This window comes from Pseudophryne corroboree, chromosome 6, assembly GCF_028390025.1.
Source record: "Pseudophryne corroboree isolate aPseCor3 chromosome 6, aPseCor3.hap2, whole genome shotgun sequence".
In the NCBI taxonomy this organism is placed as follows: domain Eukaryota; kingdom Metazoa; phylum Chordata; class Amphibia; order Anura; family Myobatrachidae; genus Pseudophryne; species Pseudophryne corroboree.
This window is the reverse complement of record NC_086449.1, coordinates 70058443-70076704: the sequence shown is the minus strand read 5'-3', so window position 1 is coordinate 70076704 and position 18262 is coordinate 70058443. Positions and strand designations below refer to the sequence as shown.

Here is an 18262-nt window from a genome sequence, read left to right as displayed (position 1 = left end):
CTGGGCCTAGCGCCCCCTAACTGCACACAGGCCGGAGGCCTGACTTCGCCCACGGGCCTAGCGCCCGCCTAACTTGCTGCCCGTTGGGTGACCTGGGCCTTGTGCCCAAGGTCACCTTATCGTATCCCTAATGGCCAAAAATACACTAGGGCCTAACGCCCTCTAACGCCCACAGGCCTATTGCCTGATTTGCCCCCGGGCCTAGTGCCCGCCTAACTGCGCACAGGGATAGGGTGGCTTGGGCCTAATGCCCAAACCACCTAATCAAATATTGGCCCCCAAACCTCCTATCTGCGCAACAGGCCTAGTGCCTGAATTGTGCCCTCGGGCCTAATGCCCGTCCCTGGTGGTCGAGGGAGGAAAAGGGGAGGGGGAAGGATAGCCTCACTGAGGCCTCACCTAATCCGGGGGCCTCCGGCACCGTCTTCTGCCGCTGACCCACCTCCGCTGCTCCGCGTCCAGCCGCCGCTGGACATCTTCTTGCAGGAGCCAGACGTCTTCTGGCCTCTTCAGCGGCCGCCGTCTTCTTCCTCGTCCACGGCGCCTCGGCTCCCCGTCCGGCTTCTCCGCGCTCTTCCGCGCGCTTCGCCCGGCGTCTTCTTTCTTCTTCTCCCGCCCGTCTTCCTCGCCGCTCTTCGGTGCGGCCTTTTCTTCAGGCTCCCGCCCGGCGTCAGACGCCGGGGGCGGGGCCTATGACGCGGCGAGCGCCGATTGGCTCGCCGCGTCCTTCTATGATTGGCTGCCGCTCCGGGAGCCGCGATTGGCTCCCGGAGGGCGCCAACATTTAAACTACCCCGCAGTCTCCGGTCCGGTGCAGGTAAGAGGGTAATCCCTGCACTGGACACCCGCCGCTCCTGCCCACGGACAAGCGCTGGGGGCAGACCAACTGCCCCAGCGCTGCCCCGCACACACTCCCGCAGGGGACACAGATCCCCTGCATGCTGCGGATGGGATGTGTCTCGGGGGACCGGACACATCTCCACATATGTGCATTTATTGTTACCGGTTTTACATGAGTGCCATTAGTATTAGTGCCATTACAGTTCCTGTCATTGTGACCATTGTACGGCCACAACGCGACTGCAGCGCCTCCGGCCAGTCCCTGCATCTCCCTGTAATTGGCACTAGTGACCCGCCGCGGCCGCACTGGATACCGCGCAATACTGGATGGTATGTAGAATGAGGTGGGCGGCCATCGGGAGGCCACTATGGGCACCGGGCGAGTATCGGAAGGCCACTATGGCAGCTATGTCTATCCCAACTGAAGTGCACCCGGCGTATAAGACGACCCCCCCACTTGGAGGCATGTTTTTCAGGGCAAAAAAGTAGTCTTATACGCCAGCAAATACTGTAAGTGTTTTCCCTTATAGCATCTTTTTATATATTTCTAACGCCAAATTAGTGCCCCCCCTCTCTGTTTTAACCCTGTTTCTGTAGTGCAGTGCAGGGGAGAGCCTGGGAGCCTTCCCTCCAGCCTTTCTGTGAGGGAAAATGGCGCTGTGTGCTGAGGAGATAGGCCCCGCCCCTTTTTCGGCGGGCTCGTCTCCCGCTCTTTAGTGGATTCTGGCAGGGGTTAAATATCTCCATATAGCCCCCGGAGGCTATATGTGAGGTATTTTTAGCCAAAAAAGGTTTTCATTTGCCTCCCAGGGCGCCCCCCTCCCAGCGCCCTGCACCCTCAGTGACTGCCGTGTGAAGTGTGCTGAGAGGAAAATGGCGCACAGCTGCAGTGCTGTGCGCTACCTTAAGAAGACTGAGGAGTCTTCTGCCGCCGATTCTGGACCTCTTCTCGTTTCAGCATCTGCAAGGGGGCCGGCGGCGAGGCTCCGGTGACCATCCAGGCTGTACCTGTGATCGTCCCTCTGGAGCTAATGTCCAGTAGCCAAGAAGCCAATCCATCCTGCACGCAGGTGAGTTCACTTCTTCTCCCCTAAGTCCCTCGTTGCAGTGATCCTGTTGCCAGCAGGACTCACTGTAAAATAAAAAACCTAAGCTAAACTTTTCTAAGCAGCTCTTTAGGAGAGCCACCTAGATTGCACCCTTCTCGGCCGGGCACAAAAATCTAACTGAGGCTTGGAGGAGGGTCATAGGGGGAGGAGCCAGTACACACCACCTGATCGTAAAGCTTTACTTTTTGTGCCCTGTCTCCTGCGGAGCCGCTATTCCCCATGGTCCTTTCAGGAACCCCAGCATCCACTAGGACGATAGAGAAAAAGGGGCGCTGTCTGCCGTAATGTGTAAAAAGGGGATGCTGTCTGCCGTAATGTGTAAAAAGGGGGAGCTATCTGCCGTAATGTGTAAAAAGGGGGACGCAGTTTGCCGTAATGTGTAAAAGGGGATGCTGTCTGCCGTAACGTGTAAAAGGGGGACGCAGTTTGCCTTAATGTGTAAAAGGGGATGCTGTCTGCCGTAATGTGTAAAAGGGGACGCTGTCTGCCGTAATGTTTAAAAAGGGGAATCTGTCCGCCGTAATGTGTAAGAGGGGCTGTACTTGGTGTAGTGGCGCCACTGTGTGGCGTAACTTGAATAATGAACACTACTATAATATGTAATATGAATTGGTATTATTTTGTTGCCACACCCCTTCTTCCCCATGAAGCCATGCCCCTATATTTTTTGCGCGCGCCTACGGCAGGCACTGCCACTATTTTACATAGATGGGGGGCGCCGATGCCCGATCTTGCACACAAAATGTCTAGTTACGGCACTGGTTGGTGGCGTGGATAATAGAAGAACTATACCGCTGGCCTGGCTCCTCCCCCTGGTGCCGTGGCCCCTCCCCCTGATGTCAGAGATCCTTTCTCTAACTTGATTCTACCATCATTGGGACATTTACGCCACCATTACTGCCGTACAGTCACATGACCTGGTGACGTCAGGAGATGACCCGGGCCGCTGCACGCCACGAACCCAGCAATCCGAGCTAGGTAGATGCTAGATTCAAGTGGCCTAAGGGACTTTTTACGTCAGGGGCAGGAGCCACGACACAAGGGGGAGGGGCTAGGCTAGTGGGATAGTTCCTCTACTATCCACGCCACCAACTATTACCTTTAGTAACCCCCGCTCGCCACCGTGCCCGAAGCGTGGCGAGCGAAGCAAGGGTACTTTTCGGGTACCCTGCTTGGCTGTAGCTCCTCCCCCTGGTGCCGTGTCTCCTCAACTAGGGCCAGATGTACTAAGCCTGAAAAGTGATAAATATCACAGTGATAAAGTATCAGCCAATCGGCTCCTAACTGTCATTTTTCAAACACAGCCTGTAACATGGCAGTTAGGAGCCGATTGGCTGGTGCTTTATCAAAGTGATATTTATCACTTTTCAGGCTTAGTACATCTCCCCCCTAGTGATGTGAGAAGGTCCCTTCTCCCACTCCGATTTAGAACCAACCTTCTGAGCTCTGTGCTCCCGAGTGATGAGAATGTCCATGTGTCCCCGCCCACTCCTCCGTTCCTCTGCCATGCCTCTTTCCCGCTCTTTAGTTTACCCGCCCCCTTTAGTGTATCCCCGCCCAGTAAACTCCCCCTTCTGTGTGTCCCCGCCCAGTCTGATCTCTTTCCATCGTGTCCTGCTCCCCCTCGTCCGTGGCCCCGCCCATTCCCTCCCCCATCTCATAGTACCCGCCCAGTCTCTTCCACGGGGGATTTTCGAGCGAGCGCTCTGTTACATGAGGCGGCGGGAGGAGAGAAGCTGCGGCCAGTGAGTGAGGTGAGTGCTGTGGGTGCGGGTTCCCCGCTGCTCAGCAGGACAGGCTGGGGGCTGTACAGTGTGTGTCACCCAGCTGTCCTCACTGCTAGCCCCCTGCAGGGGATCTCCCCATCACTGCTGCCCGCGATGCTGAGTTTGGGAATCGGTCCCTTACCCAGGGATAATCCTCGATTTGATGCCCGAATCCCCCCCCCCTCCTCCCCCTACTACTCCCCTGCAGCTGCATGTGCGGTGCTGATCCATGTGTTCTGATGCGGGACACAGCGCCGGTAGTGTGCAGGGGTTGTGTTCCTGTACAGCAGGAGCATACTGTCACCCCTTCCATCTTCACGCTGCAGTATTCACAGTATCTTTTCCCCGGTCACAGGGGCTGTGCTGGCTGTTGTGGGAACATTTCTTTTTAATTGTGCCAAAATATTACGGTTTAAAAACGTATTAAAAAAAAAAAGTAATTGTTTAAATGCCACTCTTGGGTCACGCGTTTAGGAGGTGCCATGCGACCCTTGGGTCATGTGGTTAGGGGGTATCATGGGACCCTTGGGTCACACGTTTGGGGATATCATACGACCCTTGGGTCACGCGGTTAGGGGGGGATCTTGCGACCCTTGGGTCACGCGGTTAGTGGGTGCCATGCGACCCTTGGGTCACGCGGTTAGTGGGTGCCATGCGACCCTTGGGTCACGCGGTTAGTGGGTGCCATGCGACCCTTGGGTCACGCAGTTAGTGGGTGCCATGCGACCCTTGGGTCACGCGGTTAGTGGGTGCTATGCGACCCTTGGGTCACGCGGTTAGGGGGTGGCATATGCTGCATATGGGGGAAGAGAGATGGAGGTTAGGTTTATCCTCTCGCCTAGCCTGGGCCACGTTGCATGGTGGGAGTGTCCTGTGGTTTGTAACCTCAGCAAGTAGGAGATCTACTAGTGGGCAGCAGCCTGTTCCTGGTCAGAGCTCACACTGGCCCATACTGCAGTCAGTGCCCACCTGAGATATGGCCTGTGTACCGGCCCTCTGATCAGAGAGATCAGCCTGATGAGTCTCCTATAATCATCTATAGGGGTTTATTCGCTATGGGTATTGAATACTCATTTGCTCAGGTGCAAAAAATTCCTAATTGCAGAGGTCCTCAAACTGTTTGCTGTGGCACCCTGGGGTGCTTTGGGTTGGTCCAGTATCCATTAAAATTATTTATCATCAGTGTAATCGGCAAAACCAGTGCTTTTGGCTGCCAATCATAAAATATGTGGACAAACACAAGTGACTCCTGCCCCTCACCACACAACTGAACCTAATGATGACATATAAACATAATTTACTTCATTTAATATTTGTTTTTCTGAATTTCTCAATAAGAAATGTTTGGCCTCGGTGCCATGATAAAAAATTCTGAGGGCGCCGTGATTCAAAAATGTTTGGGAACCGCTGGGTTATTGTAATAACTTGATCTCTCTAATTGGAGGTGAAAATGTACCAAGATTCTCAGATTCCTCCAGGTTTTTGTTGAGAACTGCGAGAGATGTGTGAAGATCAGATAAATTCAACATACCGTATATACTCGAGTATAAGTCGACCCGAATATAAGCCGAGGCACCTAATTTTACCACAAAAACCTGGGAAAACGTATATTAACTCGAGTATAAGCCTAGGGTAGGAAATGCAGCTCTAGCCGTACACAGCCCTCAGTGCCAGATATGCCCTGATACTGCCAGATATGACCCCACAGTGCCAGATATGCCCTCACAGTGCCAGATATGCCCTCACAGTGCCAGATATGCCCTCACAGTGCCAGATATGCCCTCACAGTGCCAGATATGCCCTCACAGTGCCAGATATGCCCTCACAGTGCCAGATATGCCCTCACAGTGCCAGATATGCCCCACAGTGCCAGATATGCCCTCATACTGCCAAATATGCCCCACAGTGCCAGATGTGCAAGATATGCCCTCATGCTGCTGCCAGATATGTCCCTCATGCTGCTGCCAGATATGCCCCTGATGCTGCTGCCATATATGCCCTCATGCTGCTGCCAGATATGCCCATCATGCTGCTGCCAGATTTGCCCCTCAAGCTGCTGATAGATATGCCCCCTCCCCAAGTGCCAAATATGCTCCCCCAGTGCTGTTACTTACCCCTCCGTCGATCCCGCGCTGTCTTCTGAAGGAGGGACACGGAGCGCACAGCGTGCGCCTCTCCTGTGTCCCTCCTGCATCTCCGGCGGCCGCGACGGGTCTATTAAAGGAAGTGCCGGTTCATGATTAGAGGTCACGAACGGGTACTTCCTTTAATAGACCCGCTGCTGCCGCTGGAGTTGCAGGAGGGACACAGGAGAGCCGCTTGCTGTGCCCTCCATGTCCCTCCTTCACACTGCACTCCCTGTCACTGCACTGACTCGAGTATAAGCCGAGGTGGCTTTTTCAGCACAAAAAAAAGTGCTGAAAAAGACGGTTTATACTTGAGTATATATGGTAATCCTTTTATATTGTGACCTGATCAGTACCACAGTAAATGACAATATGATGCACTGGATATATTTAATCAATGTCGGCAAACATAATAATGTTATTTCCTGTGCAGAGATGTGGTGAGATCCATTTAGATTGTTTTATGTATCCATGCAACCATTCCTATAACAAGTTTCTAAGTGGCCTTAGTTATGTAATAGAGTTTTCAGCAGGTAATAGAAGCTGGTGATCCCTCAAGGATTTCCAAATAGCCTTCAGCTCCCTGTACATGGTGTTTTTACCACAGTTCGAATCAACCTTCAACGAAGAAAGCAATCGCACCCGCGACTGACAGGAAGAGGCCATTTGTTGGTGGCAACTGACCATTTCCAGGGAGTGTCCAGAAAAATGCAGGAGTGTCCAGCCATTTGGAGGGAGGGTTTCTGACGTCAGCCCTGGCCCGGATCATCGCACAGAGTAAGTACTGGGCTGTGCAGAGACTGTACAGCTCTCTGCACATGCGTTTGCACCCCTGCACAGCAATTTACCACCTCCCCATGTAGGCGACGACTTCCTGATCGCATCAGTGCAAAAATCGCACCCTAGCGATCAGGTCTGAATTAGGCCCTATATTCTTACAGCTATAAACTGATGTTGCCAATGTTGTCTTTATATCAATAACACAGTCCTCCAAGCAGCTTGTGCCAGACAAATTGCTACTAATTGGAGAACCACAAGTACCAGCATGCGGGAGAAAAACGGGCCCGCTGGTACCTGTAGTACTACTGGGGAAAAAAATACCCAAATAAAAACAGGACACACACACCGTGACATGTACAACTTTATTACACACTGCCGACACACATACTTACCTATGTTGACACGAAGCAGTCGGTCCTCTTCTCCAAGTAGAATCCACGGGTACCTGAAAATAAAAGATCATTATACTCACCTGAACCAGGGTCCAGAGATAAATCCACATCCAGAGTATAATCCAGGTACTTGGCAAAAAAAAAAAAAACGCAAAAACCAGTGCCAGCGGACTGAAAGGGGTCCCATATTGACACATGAGACCCCTTTCCCCGAATGAGCCGGGACCCCACGTGACTCCTGTCACTGAGGTCCCTTCAGCCAATCAGGAAGCGCTACTACGCGGCGCTCACCTGATTGGCTGTGCGCTGTCTGGGCTGTGACAGCGCATCGCAAAGCCTCTCCATTACTTTCAATGGTGGGAACTTTGCCGTCAGCGGTGTGGTTACCCGCGGTCAGCCGCTGACCGGCGGGTGACCTCACCGCTAGCCGCAAAGTTCCCACCATTGAAAGTAATGGAGAGGCTTTGCGATGCGCTGTCAGCTCAGACGCGCACAGAGCCAATCAGCAGAGTGCAAGGACGTTGCACTTGCTGATTTGCTGGAGAGACCTTTCTGTGACAGCTGTCACGGAGAGGTCTCTGCATTGGGGAAAGGGGTCTCATGTGTCAACATGGGACCCCTTTCAGTCCGTTGGTCGGGTGTTCGTTTTTTTTTTTTTTGCCAAGTACGTGGATTATACTCTGGACGTGGATTTATCTCTGGACCCTGGTTCAGGTGAGTATAATTATCTTTTATTTTCAGGTATCCGTGGATTCTACTTGGAGAAGAGGACCGACTGCTTCGTGTCAACATAGGTAAGTATGTGTGTGTCGGCAGTGTGTAATAAAGTTGTACATGTCACGGTGTGTGTGTCCTGTTTTTATTTGGGTATTTTTTTTCCAGTAGTACTACAGGTACCTGCAGGCCCGTTTTTCTCCCGCATGCTGGTACTTGTGGTTCTCCAAATACCAGCTTGCGGGGGAGGCTTGCTGGGACTTGTAGTACTACTGGAAAAAAACAATATTCTGTCATTTTACTCAAGGCTACCAGCCTCCCATCCGCAGCCCTGGGATGGGGGGGACAGCCTCGGCTTCACCCCTGGCCCTTGGGTGGCTGGGGGGGGGCCCCTTGATTGAAGGGGTCCCCACTCCCCCAGGGTACCCCGGCCAGGGGAGACTAGTTGGATATTTAATGCCACGGCCGCAGGGCACTGTATAAAAGTGATCCCCGGCTGTGGCATTATCTGTCCAGCTAGTGGAGCCCGATGCTGGTGTAAAAAATACGGGGGACCCCTACTCTTTTTGTCCCCCATATTTTTTGCACCAGCACCAGGCGCAGAGCCCGGTGCTGGTTTTAAAAATACGGGGGATCCCCTGTCAAATTTTTCCCCGCATTTTTAGAACCAGGACCAGCTCGTAGAGCCCGAAGGCTGGTTATGCTTTGGAGGGGGGACCCCACTCCATTTTTTCCCTTGATTTTACCGTTCCAGCTAAAAAAAAATATATATTTTCTCTGACGTCCTAAGTGGATGCTGGGACTCCGTAAGGACCATGGGGAACAGCGGCTCCGCAGGAGAGAGGGCACAAAAGTAAAAGCTTTAGGATCAGGTGGTGTGCACTGGCTCCTCCCCCCCATGACCCTCCTCCAAGCCTCAGTTAGATTTTTGTGCCCGGCCGAGAAGGGTGCAATCTAGGTGGCTCTCCTAAAGAGCTGCTTAGAGTAAAAGTTTTGTTAGGTTTTTTATTTTCAGTGAGTCCTGCTGGCAACAGGCTCACTGCTACGAGGGACTTAGGGGAGAAGAAGTGAACTCACCTGCGTGCAGGATGGATTGGCTTCTTAGGCTACTGGACACCATTAGCTCCAGAGGGATCGAACACAGGCCCAGCCATGGAGTCCGGTCCCAGAGCCGCGCCGCCGACCCCCTTGCAGATGCCGAAGAGTGAAGAGGTCCAGAAACCGGCGGCAGAAGACTTTTCAGTCTTCATGAGGTAGCGCACAGCACTGCAGCTGTGCGCCATTGTTGTCAGCACACTTCACACCAGCGGTTACTGAGGGTGCAGGGCGCTGGGGGGGGCGCCCTGGGCAGCAATGAAAGTACCTTTACTGGCTAAAAATACATCACATATAGCCTCTGGGGCTATATGGATGTATTTAACCCCTGCCAGGATGTCAGAAAAACGGGAGAAGAAGCCCGCCGAAAAGGGGGCGGGGCCTATTCTCCTCAGCACACAGCGCCATTTTCCCTCACAGAAATGCTGGTGGGAAGGCTCCCAGGCTCTCCCCTGCACTGCACTACAGAAACAGGGTTAAAACAGAGAGGGGGGGCACTTATTTGGCGATATGATTATATATATATTAAGATGCTATAAGGGAAAAACACTTATATGAAGGTTGTCCCTGTATAATTATAGCGTTTTGGTGTGTGCTGGCAAACTCTCCCTCTGTCTCCCCAAAGGGCTAGTGGGGTCCTGTCCTCTATCAGAGCATTCCCTGTGTGTGTGGTGTGTGTCGACATGTATGAGGACGATGTTGGTGAGGAGGCGGAGCAAATTGCCTGTATTGGTGATGTCACTCTCTAGGGAGTCGACACCGGAATGGATGGCTTATTTAGGAATTACGTGATAATGTCAACACGCTGCAAGGTCGGTTGACGACATGAGACGGCCGGCAAACAAATTAGTACCTGTCCAGGCATCTCAGACACCGTCAGGGGCTTTAAAACGCCCATTTACCTCAGTCGGTCGACACAGACACGGACACTGACTCCAGTGTCGACGGTGAAGAAACAAACGTATTTTCCTTTGGGGCCACACGTTACATGTTAAGGGCAATGAAGGAGGTGTTACATATTTCTGATACTACAAGTACCACAAAAGAGGGTATTATGTGGGGTGTGAAAAAACTACCTGTAGTTTTTCCTAAAACAGATAAATTAAATGAAGTGTGTGATGATACGTGGGTTTCCTCCGATAGAAAATTATTGGCGGTATACCCTTTCCCGCCAGAAGTTAGGGCGAGTTGGGAAACACCCCTTAGGGTGGATAAGGCGCTCACACGCTTATCAAAACAAGTGGCGTTACCGTCTCCAGATACGGCCGCCCTCATGGAGCCAGCTGATAGGAGGCTGGAAAATATCCTTAAACGTATATATACACATACTGGTGTTATACTGCGACCAGAAATCGCCTCAGCCTGGCTGTGCAGCGCTGGGGTGGCTTGGTCGGATTCCCTGACTGAAAATATTGATACCCTTGACAGGGACAGTATTTTATTGACTATAGAGCATTTAAAGGATGCATTTCTATATATGCGAGATGCGCAGAGGGATATTTGCATTCTGGCATCAAGAGTAAGTGTGATGTCCATATCTGCCAGACGATGTTTATGGACACGACAGTGGTCAGGTGATGCAGATTCCAGACGGCACATGGAAGTATTGCCGTATAAAGGGGCGGTCCATCGGACATGGTGGCCATGGCAACAGCTGGAAAATCCACCTTTTTTACCCCAAGTCACATCTCAGCAGAAAAAGACAGTCTTTTCAGCCTCAGTCCTTTCGTCCCCATAAGGGCAAGTGGGCAAAAGGCCAGTCATATCTGCCCAGGGATAGAGGAAAGGGAAGAAGACTGCAGCAGGCAGCCCATTCCCAGGAACAGAAGCCCTCCACCGCTTCTGCCAAGTCCGCAGCATGACGCTGGGGCCGTACAAGCGGACTCAGGTGCGGTGGGGGGTCGTCTCAAGAGTTTCAGCACGCAGTGGGCTCACTCGCAAGTGGACCCCTGGATCCTACAAGTAGTATCCCAGGGGTACAGATTGGAAATTCGAGACGTCTCCCCCTCGCAGGTTCCTGAAGTCTGCTTTACCAACGTCTCCCTCCGACAGGGAGGCAGTATTGGAAACAATTCACATGCTGTATTCCCAGCAGGTGATAATCAAAGTACCCCTCCTACAACAAGGAAAGGGGTATTATTCCACACTATATTGTGGTACTGAAGCCAGACGGCTCGGTGAGACCTATTCTAAATCTGAAATATTTGAACACTTACATACAAAGGTTCAAATCAAGATGGAGTCACTAAGAGCAGTGATAGCGAACCAGGAAGAAGGGGACGATATGGTGTCACTGGACATCAGGGATGCTTACCTACATGTCCAAATTTGCCCTTCTCACCAAGGGTACCTCAGGTTCGTGGTACAGAACTGTCACTATCAGTTCAGACGCTGCCGTTTGGATTGTCCACGGCACCCCGGGTCTTTACCAAGGTAATGGCCGAAATGATTATTCTTCTTAAAAGAAATATGGACGATTTCCTGATAAGGGCAAGGTCCAGAGAACAGTTGGAGGTCGGAGTAGCACTATCTCAAGTAGTTCTACGACAGCACGAGTGGTTTCTAAATATTCCAAAATCGCAGCTTTTTCCGACGACACGTCTACTGTTCCTAGGGATGATTCTGGACACAGTCCAGAAAAGGGTGTTTCTCCCGGAGAAGAAAGCCAGGGAGTTATCCGAGCTAGTCAGGAACCTCCTAAAACCAGGAAAAGTGTCAGTGCATCATTGCACAAGGGTCCTGGGAAAAATGGTGGCTTCTTACAAAGCGATTCCATTCGGTAGATTTCACGCAAGAACCTTTCAGTGGGATCTGCTGGAAAAATGGTCCGGATCGCATCTTCAGATGCATCAGCGGATAACCCTGTCTCCAAGGACAAGGGTGTTTCTTCTGCGGTGGCTGCAGAGTGCTCATCTATTAAATGGCCGCAGATTCGGCATTCAGGACTGGGTCCTGGTGACCACGGATGCCAGCCTGAAAGGCTGGGGAGCAGTCACACAAGGAAAAAATTTCCAGGGAGTGTGATCAAGTCTGGAGACTTCTCTCCACATAAATATACTGGAGCTAAGGGCAATTTACAATGCTCTAAGCTTAGCAAGACCTCTGCTTCAAGGTCAGCCGGTATTGATCCAGTGGGACAACATCACGGCAGTCGCCCACGTAAACAGACAGGGCGGCACAAGAAGCAGGAGGGCAATGGCAGAAACTGCAAGGATTCTTCGCTGGGCGGAAAATCATGTGATAAGCACTGTCAGCAGTGTTCATTCCGGGAGTGGAAAACTGGGAAGCAGACTTCCTCAGCAGGCACGACCTCCACCCGGGAGAGTGGGGACTTCATCGGGAAGTCTTCCACAGGATTGTAAACCGTTGGGAAAGACCAAAGGTGGACATGATGGCATCCCGCCTGAACAAAAAACTAGACAGGTATTGCGCCAGGTCAAGAGACCCTCAGGCAATAGCTGTGGACGTTCTGGTAACACCGTGGGAGTACCAGTCGGTGTATGTGTTCCCTCCTATGCTTCTCATACCCAAGGTACTGAGAATTATAAGACGTAGAGGAGTAAGAACTATGGCCCTCATTCCGAGTTGATCGCTCGCAAGGCGAATTTAGCAAAGTTACACACGCTAAGCCGCCGCCTACTGGGAGTGTATCTTAGCATCTTAAAATTGCGAACGATGTATTCGCAATATTGCGATCACAAACCTCGTAGCAGTTTTAGAGTAGCTTCAGACTTACTCTGCCTGTGCGATCAGTTCAGTGCTTGTCGTTCCTGCCTGATGTCACAAACACACCCAGCGTTCGCCCAGGCACTCCCACCGTTTCCCCGGCCACTCCTGCGTTTTTTCTGGAAACGGTAGCGTTTTCAGCCACACGCCCCTAAAACGCCGTGTTTCCGCCCAGTAACACCCATTTCCTGTCAATCACATTACGATCGCCGGAGCGAAGAAAAAGCCGTGAGTAAAAATACTTTCTTCATTGTAAAGTTACTTGGCGCAGTCGCAGTGCGAACATTGCGCATGCGCACTAAGCGGAATTTCACTGCGATGCGATGAAAAACACTGAGCGAACAACTCGGAATGAGGGCCTATACTCGTGGCTCCGGATTGACCAAGAAGAACTTGGTAACCGGAACTTCAAGAAATGCTCACAGAGGACTCAGGGCCTCTGCCGCTAAGAAGGGACTTGCTTCAGCAAGTACCATGTCTTTTTCATGACTTACCGCGGCTGCGTTTGACGGCATGGCGGTGGAACGCCGGATCCTAAGGAAAAAAGGCATTCCGGAAGAGGTCATTCCTACCCTGGTCAAAGCCAGGAAGGAGGTGACCGCACAACATTATCACCACATGTGGCGAAAATATGTTGCGTGGTGGGAGGCCAGGAAGGCCCCACGAAGAAAATTCAACTCGGTCGATTCCTGCATTTCCTGAAAACAGGAGTGTCTATGGGCCTCAAATTGGGGTCCATTAAGGTTCAAATTGCGGCCCTGTCAATTTTCTTCCAGAAAAAATTTGGCTTCAGTTCCTGAAGTCCAGAAGTTTGTACAAGGGAGTACTACATGTACAACCCCCTTTTGTGCCTCCAGTGGCACTGTGGAATCTCAACGTAGTTCTGGGATTCCTAAAATCACATTGGTAAACCGCTCAAATCTGTGGATTTGAAATATCTCACATGAAAAGTGACCATGTTGTTGGCCCTGGCCTCGGCCAGGCGAGTGTCAGAATTGGCGGCTTGGTCTCACAAAGCCCATATCTGATTGTCCATTCGGACAGGGCAGAGCTGCGGACTCGTCCCCAGTTTCTCCTTAAGGTGGTGTCAGCGTTTCACCTGCACCAGTTTATGGTGGTACCTGCGGCTGCTAGGGACTTGGAGGACTCCAAGTTGCTAGATGTTGTCAGGGCCCTGAAAATATAGGTTTCCAGGACGGTTGGAGTCAGGAAAACTGACTTGCTGTTATCCTGTAGGCACCCAAAGAACTGGGTGCTCTTGCTTCTAAGCAGACGATTGCTAGTTGGATGTGTAGTACAATTCAGCTTGCACATTCTGTGGCAGGCCTGCCACAGCCAAAATATGTAAATGCCCATTCCACAAGGAAGGTGGGCTCATCTTGGGCGGCTGCCCGAGGGGTCTCGGCTTTACAACTTTGCCGAGCTGCTACTTGGTCAGGGGCACACCCTGGCTGAGGAGGACCTGGAGTTCTCTCTTTCGGTGCTGCAGAGTCATCCGCACTCTCCCGCCCGTTTGGGAGCTTTGGTATAATCCCCATGGTCCTTACGGAGTCCCAGCATCCACTTAGGACGTCAGAGAAAATAAGAATTTACTTACCGATAATTCTATTTCTCGTAGTCCGTAGTGGATGCTGGGCGCCCATCCCAAGTGCGGATTGTCTGCAATACTTGTACATAGTTATTGTTACAAAATCGGGTTATTATTGTTGTGAGCCATCTTTTCAGAGGCTCCGCTGTTATCATGCTGTTAACTGGGTTCAGATCACAGGTTGTACAGTGTGATTGGTGTGGCTGGTATGAGTCTTACCCGGGATTCAAAATCCTTCCTTATTGTGTACGCTCGTCCGGGCACAGTATCCTAACTGCGGCATGGAGGAGGGTCTTGGGGGGAGGAGCCAGTGCACACCACCTGATCCTAAAGCTTTTACTTTTGTGCCCTGTCTCCTGCGGAGCCGCTGTTCCCCATGGTCCTTACGGAGTCCCAGCATCCACTACGGACTACGAGAAATAGAATTATCGGTAAGTAAATTCTTATTTTTTAAAATATATAAATAATACTTGTGCCTCCAAAAAAGACAAACCAAGTACCTAATCCCTTCTAATATAAATAGATATGCTGTTACCAAAAAAAAAACCACCAAAAAAAACATGTATTACATTTTTTATTTTTTTTTATTAGTTTCACCCTCAAAAGTGTGGCGTATTGAAAATGACGAATTTGCTGTCTAAAAGCACTGTTGTCGAATTTCCAAACTTGAATTGAATACACTTTGGTCGAATAGCAGCACTTGTATCATTGCAGAAAAGTCGAATTTGACAAAAGTCGAATTTCAAAAAGTCGAATTTTGAAAGTCCGTTTTTTTGACGGAAAGCACTGAATTGCATTGACGATTTTTTTATTTTTTGGCGAAAAATTCCAGAAATTCGACAATTTCGGGAATTCGACCGCAATTGCATATACCCCTATATCTCCGGAACCATGAGGACTAGGAACTTGAAATTTGGACCGCAGCTTTCTTTTGTGACGTAGGCACTCAATAAGAAGGGATGTGTCAAAATTCTACCCCCAAAGGGGTGAAATATGTTTATTATAAATACTTCATTATGCACCTGTCTGATGAGTGGGGTGATGGTCCTGCTGGACGGAGACTTTAGAAAGACCTTACCTGTTGTGCTGCGGGGGACACACGCCGACGATATCGAAGCATGTATCAAGTCATCCTACTTATGGCCAAGAGTCAACGTCAGCTGTTATGTTGGTGTCTTTCCTCCCATGAACTGCTCACTTCAGGTCCTTCCACAACATTTCGAATGGACTAAGGTCAGGACTTTGACTTAGACATTCCAAAACGTTAAATTTATTCTTTTTTAACCATTCTTTGATTTAATGATATGTGTGCTTTGGGTCGTTGTCTTGCCGCATGACAGACGTTCTCTTGAGATGCAGCTCTTGGACAGATTTCCTGACATTTTTGTTTAGAATTTTCTGCTATAATTCAGAATTCGTTGTCCAATCAATGACGCCTAGTCGTCCTGGGCCAGATGCAGCAAAACAGTCCCAAACCATGATGATATCACCACCGTGTTTCACAGATGGTCTGATGTTTTTATGCTGTAATGCAGTGTTTTCCTTCCTCCAAACATACTTATTCTCATTTAATCCAGAAAGCTCTATTTTGGACTCATCTGTCCACAAAACATTGTTCCAATAGCCTTCTGGCTTGTCCAGGTGATCTTTAACAAACTGCCAATGGGCAGCAATGTTCTTTTTGGAGAGCAGCAGCTTTCTCCATGCAATCCTGGCATGCACACCATTGTTGTTCAATGTCCTGATGGTGGGCTTGTGAACATTAACATTAGGTAATGTGAGAAAGGCCTTCAATTGCTTAAAGATTACCTTTGGGTTTCTTTGTGACCTTGCAAACTTTTAGACACCTTGCTGTTGGCGTGATCTTTGTTGGTTGACCACTCCTGGGGAGAGTAATAATGGTCTGGAATTTCCTCACAATCTGACTGTTGATTGATGGAGTCCAACTCTTTTTAGAGGTGATGTTATAACCTTTTCCAGCCTAATAAGCATCAACAACTCTTCATCGGAGGTCCTCAGATCTTTTTTTTTATTCGTGGCATGATACACTTCCACAAACGTGTTGTGAACATCAGACTTTGATAGATATGTTCTTTTAGAAAGACAGGTGGTCTACTCACACCTGATTGTCATCCCATAGATTGAAAATACCTGACTAATACCCCTTTTCCACCTAAGTACTGTGTCCGTTCCGGGATGTTTAACCCGGCTGCAACCCGTGTCGCGCCCCCCCCATTTCCACTGCACTTCGACACCAATCTGTATCCACCTAACCCGGGTAAGCTCTGTAAAAGCCTATTGATGTCATTACAAATGGACTTTTTACAGTCTCCTCAAGATGATGTAATCAAAAGGACCAAAAGGGAGGGGTGGGGCCTGCTCACAGTATTGCAGCAATGGACGCCGATGCAGTAGCTGTGTCTAGCATGGAGTCGCAGACTGTTTGCAGTTTGCTGCTGCTTATTTCTGCTACAGACAGCTTGATGCAGCTTCTGACCTTATGCTACCTACTGCTGAGCTGGAGAAGGAGGGCTCAATTCTTTGTCGAGAGGGCTACCTATGGACGCAAATATTTGAAAAGGAGGAGAGCGCTTATATCATCCACTGTTGTTATTTCTCTCATAACAATGAACTCTACACCAAGCCAAAGAATGTGGGTGAGAGATCGCAGACATGGAGAAGCATTCATGCGGACCATTCTAGCATATCAGGAGGAGCAGTGGATGGAAAACTTCAGGATGTCTTGTGCTACATTCGAGTATGTTTTGGAACTACTGTCCCCCACAATCACCAAGCAGACCGCCAGGTTCCGGAACCCCATTGAGCCGGCCAGGAGATTAGCGATTGCTCTCTGGTGGTATGCTACCCCTGGAGAGTATAGCACAGTTTCCAGTTTATTTGGAGTAGGGATTGGCATGGTCAGCAGACTACTACAATCGCAAGGGTTGGCATTCCATTGTCCTGCAAGCTGTAGTGGACCACAAATACTGGTAAGCACTGTTTCACTAATGTGTTTGAAATAGGCTTGGGCTATTTTATGATAATGCATAAACTGTAATTTACCTTTATTTTTAGTTTCACAGATGTCTTCATAGGGTGGTCACATGATGCAAGGGTTCTCGCCAACTCCAATCTTTATGGTATTGCTGAGAACATGCTTGGTGGAGTGCTTTTCCCTCGAGAAGTAAGATTATTTACTCCTTAAACTAATGTTCGCCCATAAACCAATAGTCAAGTTTTACCCCTGTAATAATATTAATGTTTTATTAACAGAAATCTGTGATCGTACATGGTGTGGGCATCCTGGTCCACCTAATTGGTGATGCAGCATACCCATTACAGCGCTGGCTAATGAAGGGCTACACTCAGCATGTTTACTTATCTTCCAAACAGACATCATATACCCATGCCCTAAGTTCGGCCCGTATGGCAGTGGAGAATGCGTTTGGGCGTTTAAAAGGACGCTGGCGCTGCCTCATGAAGAGAAATGATGTGGACTTGAAAATCATGCCAGATATAGTAGCAGCCTGCTGCATTCTCCATAACATATGTGAGATACAAAAGGAAAACTTTCTCCCCGAGTAGAATGTACATGATCATGGGGCGGGGGTCACTGTACATGATGCACCAGGTGACCGAGAGAAACCTCACCACTGAGCTAAAAGATCCCACCACTGGTTACAATGGAGCGCATAGGCGCTACATTGTAACACTGCCGTGTGCTGCCTGTCATACACTACAGGAGCACACAGCCAATCAGGAGGGTGCCACAATGTGGCGCTCCCTGATTGGCTAATGGAACCTTCTTGGACATAAGTCAGAGGGGGTTCCTGGCATTCGGGGAAAGGGGTCCCATGTGAAAACATGGGGCCCCTTTCAGTGCGAGGTCGGGGGTTCGGTTTGTTATTTTGCCAAGTACCAGGATTACAAATGGATTACACGAGGAGCCCTCTACACTGGATTTGGTGAGTATAATTTTTTCAGAAGGTACACCATGGATTCTACATGGAGAAGAGGACCGACCTGTGTGGGAACATAGGTAAGTATGTGTATATGGTGGTGTGGATGTATGTATTACAGTTTTACTGTCAAGGTGTGTGTGTTTTGTCTTTATTGTTTTTTTTTT

At 49.9% G+C, this 18262-nt stretch overlaps 1 protein-coding gene across 2 annotated transcripts in view; it reads left to right on the top strand.

Moving 5' to 3' along the window:
• Positions 1–3582: 3582 nt before the first annotated feature.
• The window catches only part of LOC134936174 (zinc finger protein 84-like), a 31665-nt gene continuing 16985 nt past the window's right edge, over positions 3583–18262 (top strand). The window contains exons 1-2 of one of the 2 annotated variants that reach the window (XM_063931105.1): positions 3583–3703; positions 6449–6618. The gene's annotated coding sequence lies outside the window, so the exon portion shown is untranslated. The remainder of the gene's footprint in view (positions 3704–6448; positions 6619–18262) is intronic. The other variant, XM_063931104.1, reaches the window with a different exon arrangement.